Raw genomic sequence first — 13,124 nt, 5'->3', positions numbered from 1 at the left:
CCATCAGATCTCCTACCTGCACCCCACCACAGCTTCCCCTGTGTCCTCCACTCCTGCATGGGCCAATTTTCAGAATCTCAGGGTACATGCTGGTCCCTCTGCCCAGACAAGCTCTCTCCTGCACCTTCTGAACCTCATGCCCTCAAGGCAGGCATCACTCAACACCAGGCTACGCCCCTTATATAAGGCCTCAAAAGCACCTCTAGTCCCTCACTGCACACCTTTAACTATTTGTTTAAAGTCTATTCCCCTGATAGAGTCCAAGCTCCATGAAGCCACAGACCAATCTACTGTGCTCACCATCCTCTCCCCAGAGCTATAGTAATCATGGAGGCGACATTTGGTTGTATGCAGGCCTTCTCCTTGGTGTCTGCCTCGGGCAACTCCCTCCGGAGCACTAGGCTCAGTTTCACCAGCTGAAAGGAGGCAGATGGCTGAGGTACCTCTGAGGCCTCTCACCATGCTAATATCTAGGTTCCACTTGACAACATTTACTTGTAGCATCAGCCCAAAGCACGATAGCACCGCGGAGGAAGACCCTGGGAATGTAACTCCCTCCTGTGGTGTGGGCTGTGTTTACAAAACAAACCCAAGAAATCATCATAAATCATTCCAAGTGGAGCTGCCTAGGTTGAAGCAACAAGACAAAAATACTTCTGGGCACCGCTCCTCTGGGCCCCCACCCAGCTGAAGAGAAGCAGGGCCAGGCGAGCTGTGCCCCCTGAAGAGTCAGTCGCTGGTTCTGTCTCTCCACACCGGGCCCCTCCATGGGGACTTCCCTCCTGCCCTTCAGACTTTTAATCCCTGCCGCTATCTGCAGTATCTTAGTGCCTTGCGAAGGGGAAATGACCCCAGAAGACCAGGGACTGGGTTCTAGGTCAGCCCCTCCTGAGATGTGTGTAAGCCTCCATAGCTTTTTCTTCCGTTCTGCTCTGTCAAAGAGAGGATATAACATCTGCTCTAAGGACCTTAGAAAAACAGAGGAGAACTATTTTTGAAATCTTCAAGGGCCACACAAGTGCAGGCTTACTTTTGGCCATAAACGTGACTATCGAGAGGCCCAGCATTTTCTCTCTCATTGGGGAATGGAAGGCCTGGTCCCCAGGTCAAAGAATCTCAGGCATCCAAGTAGCAGGTGGTTCAATCACCCTGGACTGGCTCAGCTTGTCCTGAAGGTAAACCTAATTCACGCCTTACACAGTGTCCCTGGGTTGGGATCAGGGGCCTGAGCATGATGCCAGATCCCGTCCCAGGAGCTCTTGCTGGATGCAAGAACACTTGGGGTCCTGTGACCCTGGGGGCTTTGAAGCCCTGATGTAGCTGAGGGGTTCAAGTGTGTACCTTTCCAGACAGGCCTTGGTTGAGTTTCTCTCTGCTGCTTATGGCTTCCCACACTTCAGTTTGCTCTTCAAGGAAACAGAGAGAGTTTGACTGACCTGCATATTAAAAGTTATGATGCCTGGGGACGCCTGGGTGACTCAGCAGGTTAAGTGTCTGCCTTCGGCTCAGGTCATGATCCCAGGGTCCTGGGATCAAGTCCCACATCGGGCTCCCTGCTCAGTGGGAAGCGTGCTTCTCCCTCTCCCTCTGCCTCTTACCCTGCTTGTGCTCTCTCACTCTCTCTCTGACAAATAAAATATTTTTAAGAAGTTATAATGCATGCAATGCATTTAGTTTTGTGAACATGTCACATGTTAGGCATTTAAAAAAATAATATTATTGTTATTGTTGTTGTCATTTATATTCCAGGGCACACATGTACACACACACACACACACACACACACAGACACACACACACAGACACAGACACAGACACACACACACACACACACACACACACACACACACACACACACACACACACACACCCTGGTCTTCTCTGAATTCTCTGAGTGCTTTTTCCACTTCCTGCCCTGTCTAGCCTTGCCTTGTCCTTCCTGTCTTCCTCTAACAACACTGCTAGACAACGATTTCTAAATTTACCTTATAATTTACCTAATTTTACTCAGTATTGCTCAGTAAATACCTCTGGAAACAAAGGTCTGGACAAACAAGTCTCTTGGTTAACAAGAGCACCAAATTCAAGCGCCATTATGGAACTACCTGGGCATCTGGGCAACATGGCACAGGAAATCGAGTCCCAGACTACTTAAGAGTTGAGATTTTTAGACCTGGCTTGGCCATGGATGAGAATTGCCAGAGGATTTTACATCTCTCGCATCTTAGTCTTCCTACCTATAAAACTCAACCATCTATTTTTTGTTTTTTATAAGCCTTTTCTTCTAGTTACATAAAATTCTGTTTCTATAATAAATCTTCTGCAGAAGGTCAATATATACAATATATAACAGAATAACAGCTCTGGATATAGGAGGGGGCCAGATACCCTTTCTTGCCTTCCCACGGTCTTGCCCCTGCCCCTCATCCCCCAAGGGCACCCGTAAGCCTTCATAGAGTCCTGCTTACATAACTCTTTGTGCCTCTGTCCCCTCAGTAGTTGAATGGGGATAATAACCACCCCCCCACACACACACAGGGTTGGTTGTAAGAATTAAATGAGTTAACACAGATAAAGCCCTCAGCATAGTGCCTGGACTAAAGTACTCAGTAACTGTTAAACATCACTATTATTACTACCGCCACTTGATGGCTAAGGTGCCTCTCATGCAGAAACATTAGGAATTTGTGATCGTGCGGATGCGTCATAAACAGGCGCCCACGTCTACAAATTATAAATTCCCCCCACCCTCCATTGTACCCCCTCCACTGTCTTTATGGACACGGAGGAGATATGATGTTATTTTACAAGATGGATAAATTCCGTTTCTACGGAAAGCGTGTTCTACAAAACAACACTTCAATATTTTTTTCACTCCTTAATTTTTCTGACACACAGAGCTCCCATTCTGTATGCCGGGGTTGGGGCTGGGAATAAAAATAGAAGGGACAAGTAAAGAAAAAGAGAACTCGCATTAACAACGCAGCCAGTCTGTGTGTAATGCCTAGTGGCCCATGCCGTCATTTGTCCGGCAAATATACATTGTGCAATTACTACGAGCCGAGCAGCATGCTGAGCACGTGGTGACAAGGAAGAAAAGCCAGGCCCCAGTCCTGAGGAGCTGCTTTCTAAGGGGGTCAATAGGCACTGCATGGACAAGATGATTCCCCAGAGCTGAGGGTGCAGGAGGTGGAGTGGGGCACAGAAGGGCCACCAGAATGCAGAGAATAAGGTAAGACTTGCTTCGATTGGGTTCGATTCCAGAGCGGAACAAGGGTGTAACCCCAGGTGAGGTGGGGCTAATGGAACAGCATGTACAAAATTATTTATCTAAGGGATTTCCAAGAACACTGCCGTTTGCTTCTATTAATTCGCTCCTAGGAGGACACACACTGCTTTTTTTGGGAACCAACTTTTTGTGTTCTAAATAAGGTCTTTTATAAACAGTTGCTGAAGGGACACTGGACATAAGCAACATGATTTTAAAAGATCCTAGCATTAATCTTCTCTTCCTGAGTAATAGGCCAGAGTCTTGTTTCACAGAACTTTTCATTCTGGGAAGTTAGCCTGAAAAGTCTTAATTTCCTATAAGGGACACTGAGCATGACTTTCAATACAGAGCCCAGGAAAGAGCTGAAGATATGGGGAAGACCCGAGTTTGGACGCTAGATTCTTACTAAGAGAACTTCCTCCCTCTCAGCCCGTTTCTTCTTTGGTAAAATGTGGAGCCTGACACCACAAAACAGGACTATCGGGTGAGACAACAGATGGGAAAGTGACCTGGAAACATTAGGGCGTAGAGAAGCCGTTTGTATTTATTTTAATAACTTCCTTTCTCTCTTTGTTTTCCTTGCTCCTGGACGTAATGAAATTGGATCATTTTTACGGCCCCCATTTGTTTGTTTTGTTTAAGAAGGAAGAATCGATATCTAACAATGGCATTGCAATTCTCTCGGGCTCACGTGTCACCAAAGAATCTCCAATACAATCGGTCACAGAAGCCCATTCAAGCAAAGGGCCCCGTCGGGCTGATCCTAACAGCCTAAGACCCAAGGTGAGTAGGCCACCCCCCAATCCCCGCCCGCTTAAAGACAGCCACGCTGAGCCAGAGTCCAGTTTCCAGGACGCTACTGTCTGGCCCACACGTCCTGGAACTTTTAAGCCTAGAAAAGCTTCCGTCCTCCTTCCCGTGGTCCTCTCCTGCTCCCCTCCCCCCTGCCATACCAGCGCTCTCCCTCCCGTGCTTTTCACATCTGAATCCACCACTTACCACCGGTGTGTCCTCAGATTGGTTAAGATCTTGGCAACTCACGGGTTTTTGAATCCATAAGAAGGACATGATAAAACAATCCACCCCCTAGGATAGTTTTCAGGATTTCAGGAGAGTACGCACCCTAAAGACTTCACACCATTCAAGGCAATTCTCGATACTCAGAAAGGGTCTATTATGGTTACCGGTACCCATGTCTCCTTTCTTCCCTCCTTCCCCCCTTCTTTTCTTTCTCCCTTCCTCCCTCCTTCCCTCTCTTGCTTCGTTCTTCCCTGTTCTCTCACTAGCCTGGTGCCCTCCTTCCTCGCACGGCCCCTTCCTTCTGCTTTCCTCTCGTTCCCTGCCCTTGCCCTCACGTGCCCCCGCCTCCCCTCACCCCGACAGCTTCCCCAGCCATGAGTCATGGGAGTTTGCTCCCGCACTGGCTCCTAAAAGCCGCTGGCTAGCAGGCTGGCAGGCTGCAGGGGCAAGACACAGGCCCAGGGCAGGAGGTGCGGCTGCCAGGGCCAGGATTTGCCAGATGGAGCCAGCCTGGTACTTGACTTCAGGCTACTTCTAGGACTCGAACATGCATTTATGGAGTCACCGGCCATTATTTTGGGGAACCATAAGGGACCCAAAGTCCCTGAGGACGAGGAGAGGATAAATGTTGTATTGCCCATCTTTGCTAAAAAGGGAGAGAGATTGATTCTGGTCGTTTTAAGACATTCTTTTAATATCTGGGAAACTCTCCACTGAGTCTTCGCTCCATCTCAAGGGCAGGGGCCCTTGGCTGAGCCCTCAGGTTCTTCCTGGCTCCTTCTTTCATCCCTTGTTTCTTTTCCAGTTTGAATTTGGCATCCGACCCTGACACCCACTGACCTTTTCTCTCTCCTCTGCTGGACTCCCGGCTCCTGGAGGACAATCCTCTGCCCCATTACACCAAATTGTCTTGGCCCTTTGCCATGGGGGTTAGGACCATGTCATTTGGATTCAGACAGACCCGGGATTCAATACCGTCTCTGCCACTTTGTTCTCGTGATCTTGCACAGATCGGTCAATTTCTCTACGCTCATTTGCCCACATCCTCAAGCAACAAATACTCATCGAGCCCCTATGTCCCGGGCACTGTTGCCAGGTGTTGGATGTAGAGCAGTGAACGAGGCAGGCAACCTTTGCCCTCACACAGCTTTGAGTGGGAGAAAGAGACAAGTGAAATCACAAATGGACAATAACAAAATAATACATTGTGATGAGCATTATAAACGAGACACTAAGGGACTGAGAGCTAAACAATGTTGAAGGTGGGGAGCAGAGACCTCTAGGGTACAATAGACACAATGGCCTAGAGTGGCATTTCTCAACCTCAGCGCCTTGGACCTTTGGGGCCCGATATCTGGGGTGGGGAGGGAGGCACCCTGCACATTGCATGTTGTTTAATAGCACCCCCCGTCTCTACCGACTGGATGCCAGTAGCCAACCCCCTCCCGCATTGTGGCAAGCACAAAAGCCTCCAAGATATGGCAGGTGTCCTCCAGAGAGGCCAGAGGGGCCCAAACCACCCTCAGTTGTGTGTGGGTCACACAGATTTGTGTTTGGGTCTCCTGGCAGCCATTGACTTGCACTGGTGACTCCAAATCAGTCATTACACCCTGGGAGCCTCTTCGCTCCTGTGTGAAATGGGGTGTTACTGGAAGGAATCACAGCCAGCAGCGTTGTCATAGGGATAAAGGAGGTAACCACCTGGCCCTAGCAAGCCCTCAGCAAGCAGTGATTACCGCTGATGCCATCATCATTACATGCTGTCCTTCCAACCAGCCTCTGGCCCGTTGGGGACAGAACTGGCGTGGGATCTTGTCCAGGTCCCCAGCCCACGGCCCAGAGGCCAGAACTCCTCACTAACCTGGTGCTCTTCTGCAGCATGAATGTGAGCAATCCCCCTCAGACAGGGCAGAGGATACCCTCAGGGCCAAGTCAACGACTGTGGTTTTGATCCCAGGGAGTCCCAGTTCTCACCGACTTCCTATGGGTTCAGACTGAGGCTTTTTTGGTGACGGAGAAGGAGGCTCCTCCCTGCCCCGCTCAAGTGAAGGCTGTGCTCTTTCGGCAGCTCATTCCCCCACAGGGAGTGGCCGATGAAAGATAATATTGCCTTTGGTCTTCCTTTTCTCCCTTAAACAATTGAAGGGGCCTTTCCTTTTCCCGTTTGGCTGGTTTGAAGCCCCTAATTTGCTGTTGCGCGTCAGACCTCGCCTCCGTGCCGGCTTTACGGCGCAGCCAGCGGACCAAGGCACGTTTGTTTTCAGCTTTCCATTGCCAGTCTGGCGGGGAGCGGGTTGACATCTCGCTGCCTCTCCTGCTCTTCCAGAGCACTTCATGGGACGAGTTTGCATCTCCCCCAGAACTGGATTTGAGGGAGTAAGAGTGTCAGACTTTCTCCAGCTCCCTAGTCTACTATGTCAGGGAATGTGTGATCTGGGACACTGGGTGCAAATTCCATGCCTGTCCCCACCTCGTCGCCCCAAAACCACTTACAGATCTATGAGTCTAGGATTCATTTATCTTTACAGAGCCCCGAGTAATTCCTCCATGGGATAAATGAAAGCAAATCAAGAAGGGTGTCTGCCTAGCATTTTCCTCTCCTTCGGGATCATTTCAAATACTGTCCAGAGACCTCGCTCGTTCGTGTCTGTCAATACCTGCTCAAGCCCTTCACTGCTTCCAGATCCCGCATTGAAGCCATTTTGGCAAGAGCAGTAGGGTCCGATTTTAAAAATGGTATTTCCCCGAAAACTCTCATGTTTAAGCCATGGGGGCTACAGTAATGAGGAAGGCCCACCCACCTGTGAGTGCCATGGAATACTTGCACGGAAGTGCTCAGTGAGTGTTTGTTGAATGAGGACATGGCTTTGATGGGGAGACGAGAGGGCAAATGTCCATGGAACATCGGTCATGTACCCGGAACTGACTAAGCATCTAGGTACAAAAGTGAACAAGATGCGATCCTGCAGACAAAGCTAGTCTTGGCGGAGACGGGACTGCCTGCAGAAAATGTGGTGTCATTCAGGCAGTGCACAGAGAACGCTAGGTGCACACAGAGGGGTGGTACTCAGCCCAGGCTGGGGGTCCAGAGGCCTTCTGAAAAGAGATGATGCCCACCTGAGCCCTGAGAAGTGAGACTAAGTTAGCAGAAAGGATATTTAAGACAAGAACCCGAGGCATGCAAGGCCTGAGATCTGTGGGCACTTCAGCAACAGGGCATGACTAGAATGTGATGGAAAAGGCAGGAATTGGCCAAGGATGAGACAGTGGGCAGAGGGCTAGGAAATGAAGGCCCCATGTAGCAGACACGCAGCGGCCCAGACCCAGCTGCTCAGCTGCCCCAACCCCCCCGCCCCTCCTGAGCACCCCCACCCTGCCCAGCAGCGGTTGGGGGGGGGCGTCCCCAAGGCCTGGTCATCGGGCCCCGCTGTGGGGAGACACTGAAGGACGATGCTCACTCCAGAGCTCCCCAGCACGCTGCCTGGGATTTTGACTTCTGCCTCTGCCCAGCCCTGCATCTGCCCCTTTCCTTACCCAGGTGTTGATCCTGTATAAACATCTCACAGCCCAAACTCTGCCCCCGTGTCTGCTTCCGGTGACCCCAACTCTCTCCAGAAGAGGGGATTTATCTGACTGGTCAGTGCAGCAAACTCAGGGTTGTGGGCCCACCCTCTTTTTTCTCAGGATGGGCTCCAGCAGAGAGGGGACCACTGTCTAGTCTGTGCTCGAGGCCATGCAGGAAGTTCAGTGGGGCCAATTCTGGGCCTGCTGAGAAGCCTTTGGCGGCCCGGTCCTGGAGGCATGGAGGAAAATCAACCACAAGCCCATTCACTCCCCATGCAAGCAGCACCCTACCCAATTGTAATCAGTAATAACTAGCATTTTAGTCTTCATCTATCTGACCCTCTGTTCTGAATGTGGGCAGCAAAGAAGGGTGTTATTTTCCAAGGCCTCTCAAATACCCCAACACTCACAATCCAATCCTTTAAAATGTCTTGATGTATCAATTTCTCAGCACTCAAAGAATATCAGTGTCTGCTGTGGGAGAAATAAATGGTCAGATAAATGTGTGTTGCTCTATCAAAAAATACAATCTCACCATAGGAATGCTGGCTGTATTATTCAGTGGGGGTTCTAGCTGTGCTCACCAGGGATGATGGACAGAAGCCTCAATTTAATTACGGCTTCAACATTCAATAATGTTGCCTTAGTGGTGAGCCACAGCATGTTTACCCAAGGGAGAAGCCGGTGAACTTAACCTTGGAGTATTTTGCATTAGGAATTCAGTGGAATATTTTGAGCCTGAGAACTACAGGACATTCTAATAAAAGATGAAAGGGTCTTTTCCTCTAATGTAAGAAAAAAAACGAGATGAACATCTTTCTTGGATCACCTGCTAGAGGTTGAATAAAATGGTAAGGTGTCCTCTTAAGGAGCATAAGGTAAGAAGTCCATAGACCTTGTTCCTGAGCCACTGCCATCAGGGACTTTCTGAATGACCCGACTCCAGATATTTTAACTCTCTCGGCTCATTTCCATATCCATAAAATTGCTGTGATACCTGACATGCTCTCCTCACGAGGGGCTTATGATCAAGTGTGGTATTTGATTATAAATCATACTAAGAGATATCATTTATTGGATGCTGGGTGCTAAAAACAATGCTAAGCACCTTTCATGGATTTTCACATGATGAAGTTGTTGCAATTGTCTCCATTTAACAGATGAGGAAATTGAGGTCCAGAGAGCTCAAGTAATTTTCCCAGGTTCTCACAGCTCATAAAAGCAGAGCTAGACCTTGAACCCAGATCACAGAACCCAGATCTATCTGATGCCAAAGCCCATGCTTTTATCCACCCTGCTGTCTGCTTTCTATGCTGAAAACAGCATGAGGGAATAGAAAAATACTGAGTGTCAGATGTGTCCCTCACCCTGTCTCAGATGAGTCATTAACCCTCTCTGGGAAGATAGAATAATGGCCCCCAAAGACGTCCACACCCTAATTCCTGGGACTTGTGAATGTGTTCTGATACATGACAAAGAGAAATTCAGGTGGCAGATGGAATTAAGCCTGCTAATCAGCTGAGCTTAACATGGGGAGAGTATCCTGGATTATTCAGCTGGGCCAAAGGTAATCACAAGGGTCCTTGAGAGTGGGGGGGACAGGCACAGGAGGTCGGGTGCTGTGATGGGAAAAGGGTTCATCCCATGCTGCTGACTTTGAAGCTGGAAAGGGGCCACGAGCCCGGGAATGCAGGCAGCCCTTGGAAAGGAATGTAGCCCTGCTGGCATCTTGAGTTGAGTCCAGTGAGGCCTGTGTTGGACTTTTAACCTACAGAGCTGTAAGATAATAAATGTGTGTTGTTTCAAGCCAGTAAGTCTGTAGCAATGTGTTACCGCAGCAGTAGAAACCAATGCACCGTGCACCTGCTTGTAAATGGAAGGGTTGGGCTTAAAGCTGATTGCTCAGGCTCTTCAACCTCTGGCATCCTCTGAGTTTGGCTTTGTACAGTTCTTTCTAAAGCATGGGAAGAAGCACAGGAGTAAGTGACTTGCTTCTGGAACTTAATAGGCAACCAACCGGGGGCCGAAGTCTCAGCTCATGTCTACCCTACCCATTGTCCTCTGCCCCTCTCCTCCCCGCCCCGCCCCCCACCAGCAGAGGCCCCCTCCAGGTTCCTCAGGCTGACAGGCAGCTAGGTGGGTCTGGAGCCAACAGTAGAATAGAACAGCCGCCCTTTGATCCTCTTACCTTTAGTTCCTGCAAAGCTGCCTAACGGACATCAGTCCAAAGTGGCTATTTACTTTAGAATATAAGGAGTGGGGGGTACTTGGGTAGCTCAGTCCTTAAGTGTCTGCCTTCGGCTCAGGTCATGATCCCGAGGTCCTGGGATGGAGCCCTGCATCGGTCTCCTTGCTCAGCGGGGAGCATGCTTCTCCCTCTCCCTGTGCCGCTCCACCCTGCTCATGCTCTTGCACTCTCTCTCTCTTTCAAATAAATAAATAAAATCTTTAAAGAAATAGAATATAAGGAGTGGGAAGAAACGTGAAGAACTGAGAGTGAGCAACAGGGTTTCTACCCCCCTCCCTCCCTTCTACCCTCCCCCCCCCACCCCCCGCAGCTGCTCCATGTTCTGGATGCATTCCAAAGCTTCTTGAAACAGAACCCTGCCAAACAACACGTGAATCTCTTGGTGGTCCCATATCACATTTTCAGGAGCCATAAGACACTTAAGTGGGAAGGAATCAGCCAGGTGCTGGGGCTGCTAATGATCAGCAAGAGGTCATTACCTAGGGCCAAAGTCTCCAGGCATTTTTTGGGGAAGGGGAAGTCTTAAAATGGACAACTGGAGACGGACTGGGAGGGGGTGGATAACTAAAAGCTCTGAGCAGAGAGGAGAGGGCACTTGAGGCCCGTGTCCCTCCAGGCTGGGTCTCCTATAGAGAGCCTGGCTGGGGGCACATGCAGGGGCTTGGACATCTCTGCAGGAAGAGACGTGGCCTTTGCCACCAAATCTGACAATTCATAGGAGCACAGGATGACAGACTTGGAGGCTGCAAAGTCTGCTCTTGTACCACCTTCTCTATTTTTGCCAGAAGCATAAGCCCTCCATGCCACTCTTTACAGTCATGTTTTCTTTAAATGACTCCATTTTTCCTTCAAGAAATTTATTTTTAAAGGACATTTTTTTTTTATCAGCATCTATGGTAGAAACTGCTAGTGCTCCCCCTTTACGGTCTCCCTCCCTTTCCAGACACATGGGAAGAACGATAATCCTGACACCTTCTGCCCCCTGCACACACACCGCCTTCAGTTGAATGGAGGAGCCTCGTGATGGTCTTAGCCAATGGATTATGGAGGTAGTGGTGTGTATTTATTAAAAAAACACAAAATGATTCTATTTCTTTTTGTGCCAGTTTTGTATATTCCTTCGATGTATCCATAAGTCGATCGATTTTAGAAATATCTGGAAGTATCTGGAAATACCTACAGTATTACCTCTGGGAGGCACCCAGGAAGGAGAGGGAAGGGGGACAGTGATTAAAAAGAAGAAAGGACTTTAACTTTACCTGATTAAGTTCCTACAATGAAAACATAATTGGGTATTACTTATGTAAGTAAAAGTTAATTCTAAGGCGCAGCAAAATTTAAAAAGGAAATACAGCAAGTAAGTTCTGTTGGAACTCTTTCTCCAAGCATCTGAGATGCCGAGCTAAAGGTTTGTGCTCGATGCCGCAGGCAGCCGGAAAGCTGAGGAAGGTGTGCGCATCACTGTGTCCGGCGTATCTGAGCTACGGGGTGCCTCCTGGGGGGTGGGGGACACGAAGACTGGATGAGTGAACATACACAGAGCGCCCCCAAGAGCGCCTGGACCAGTGGGCACTTTGTCAGTGTGACCTGCTGCTCACTGCCCCCCGCTTCCCACTCCGGCCACATTGGCCTTTCCCGTGTTCGTGAACGTGCCAGTGCCTTCTGCCTCAAGGTTTTCATACGGGCTGTCCCTATTCCTACCACTCTTTCCTTCCTCTCCTTCTCGTCCTTCAAAGCTCAGCTTAAATATTAGCAGCTCAGTGACGCCCTCCATGGCCTGCCCCTCGGAGCAGCTCCCCAGCCCACTGCGTGTGTCTGTATTCCTGATGTCCTTACACGCCAAGCATAGACCGTGCAATTTGTTTAGAATAAAGGGTAATGATTAGCCTAATCAGTAGCGTGTCTGTAGGAAGGCCATGGCCCTTAGGTGGTGGAGCCCTTGCTCCCTTGTGGCATTTGCTAACGCCCAGGGGAGCCTCCCTGATCCCCTACCTTACTGTACTTTTCCCTGCTAACATGCAGCAGCTGAGCCTGTGCAGTGCCAGACAGCCTGGGATCGAGGGGTGCCCGGTCACCTTACTTAGTGTTACTGCCCATCGCCAAGATCAGTTTCTTCCTCCACAAAATGAGGCTAATATTTTCTTCAGTGAACGGAACCTGAAAAAAAAAATGTTAGAAGTAATTTAGGCGAGAAAGGCAGAGGATGCTTCAGGTGGTAGCCCAGAAGGGTTGAAATCAGGCGAAAGAATTTGTCAATCGGAAGAGATAGGAGCATGATTACATTATGCAATAATTCACATTATTCAGTGTAAGTGATGTTATTCAATATAATTATGATGGTCACAACTGATATTTATTAAACGGTTGCTATTAGGTTAAGTGCTTTCAAAGCATGGTTTCAATTAATCTTCACAAGCACTATTATTCCCACTTTACAGATGAAGAAATTAAGGTTCAGTGAGCTGGTCCAAAGAAACAACTAGAAGATGACAGAGCAGGGACTGATCTCAAGTCTGACTCCAGGGCCCCTGCTCTCAACCCCAACGGCAGGGGGTTCCTGAACTAGGCACTGTGGTCACTACTCCTCTGGGCTCGGAGCTGATCACCCACTCCCTCCCACAAGCTCTCTCGCTCGTCCTGTGGCAGTTGAATATGATTCCTGATAAGACATTGCAACACGTGCCTTATCTCTTGCAACTGTCAACTTCCTTTTGAGCCAACCCCTTTCCTATCTTTTCCTTTCCAATCCTTCCTGCATGCATCACCAAGTTAAAGTGCCTGAGCTCGGCCTTCATCATGGAAGCCAGCACTCCGCCCCTGCCAAGGAATGCCAGTGGCTCTGGGGTGACCTATGGCACAAGGCACCAATGAACGTGGTGACTTCTAAAGGGAGTTCCACCATGAGGCCTCAAGAAGAGAGCAGCCGAGAGGGCAGGCCAGCTTCGTCTTTACTATACAAGTATGCCCTGCATAAAGTGTCAAACTTGGGACACTTACTGACGGAACAGCTTTGGGTGTAGA

At 49.3% G+C, this 13,124-nt stretch overlaps 1 long non-coding RNA gene across 1 annotated transcript; it reads left to right on the top strand.

Moving 5' to 3' along the window:
• Nucleotides 1-3,563: 3,563 nt before the first annotated feature.
• On the top strand, nucleotides 3,564-11,148 carry LOC148164402 (uncharacterized). Its single transcript, XR_015768262.1, has 3 exons — nucleotides 3,564-3,755; nucleotides 3,914-4,054; nucleotides 11,047-11,148. It is a non-coding gene; the product is annotated as an uncharacterized LOC148164402 (long non-coding RNA).
• Nucleotides 11,149-13,124: the final 1,976 nt, after the last annotated feature.

Source organism: Eumetopias jubatus, unplaced genomic scaffold (genome assembly GCF_037043125.1).
Source record: "Eumetopias jubatus isolate StellerSeaLion01/CBP00866 unplaced genomic scaffold, mEumJub1_p1.0 scaffold_5, whole genome shotgun sequence".
In the NCBI taxonomy this organism is placed as follows: domain Eukaryota; kingdom Metazoa; phylum Chordata; class Mammalia; order Carnivora; family Otariidae; genus Eumetopias; species Eumetopias jubatus.
The sequence above is the reverse complement of the archived record's forward strand: the minus strand, read 5'-3'. Positions and strand labels throughout refer to the sequence as shown.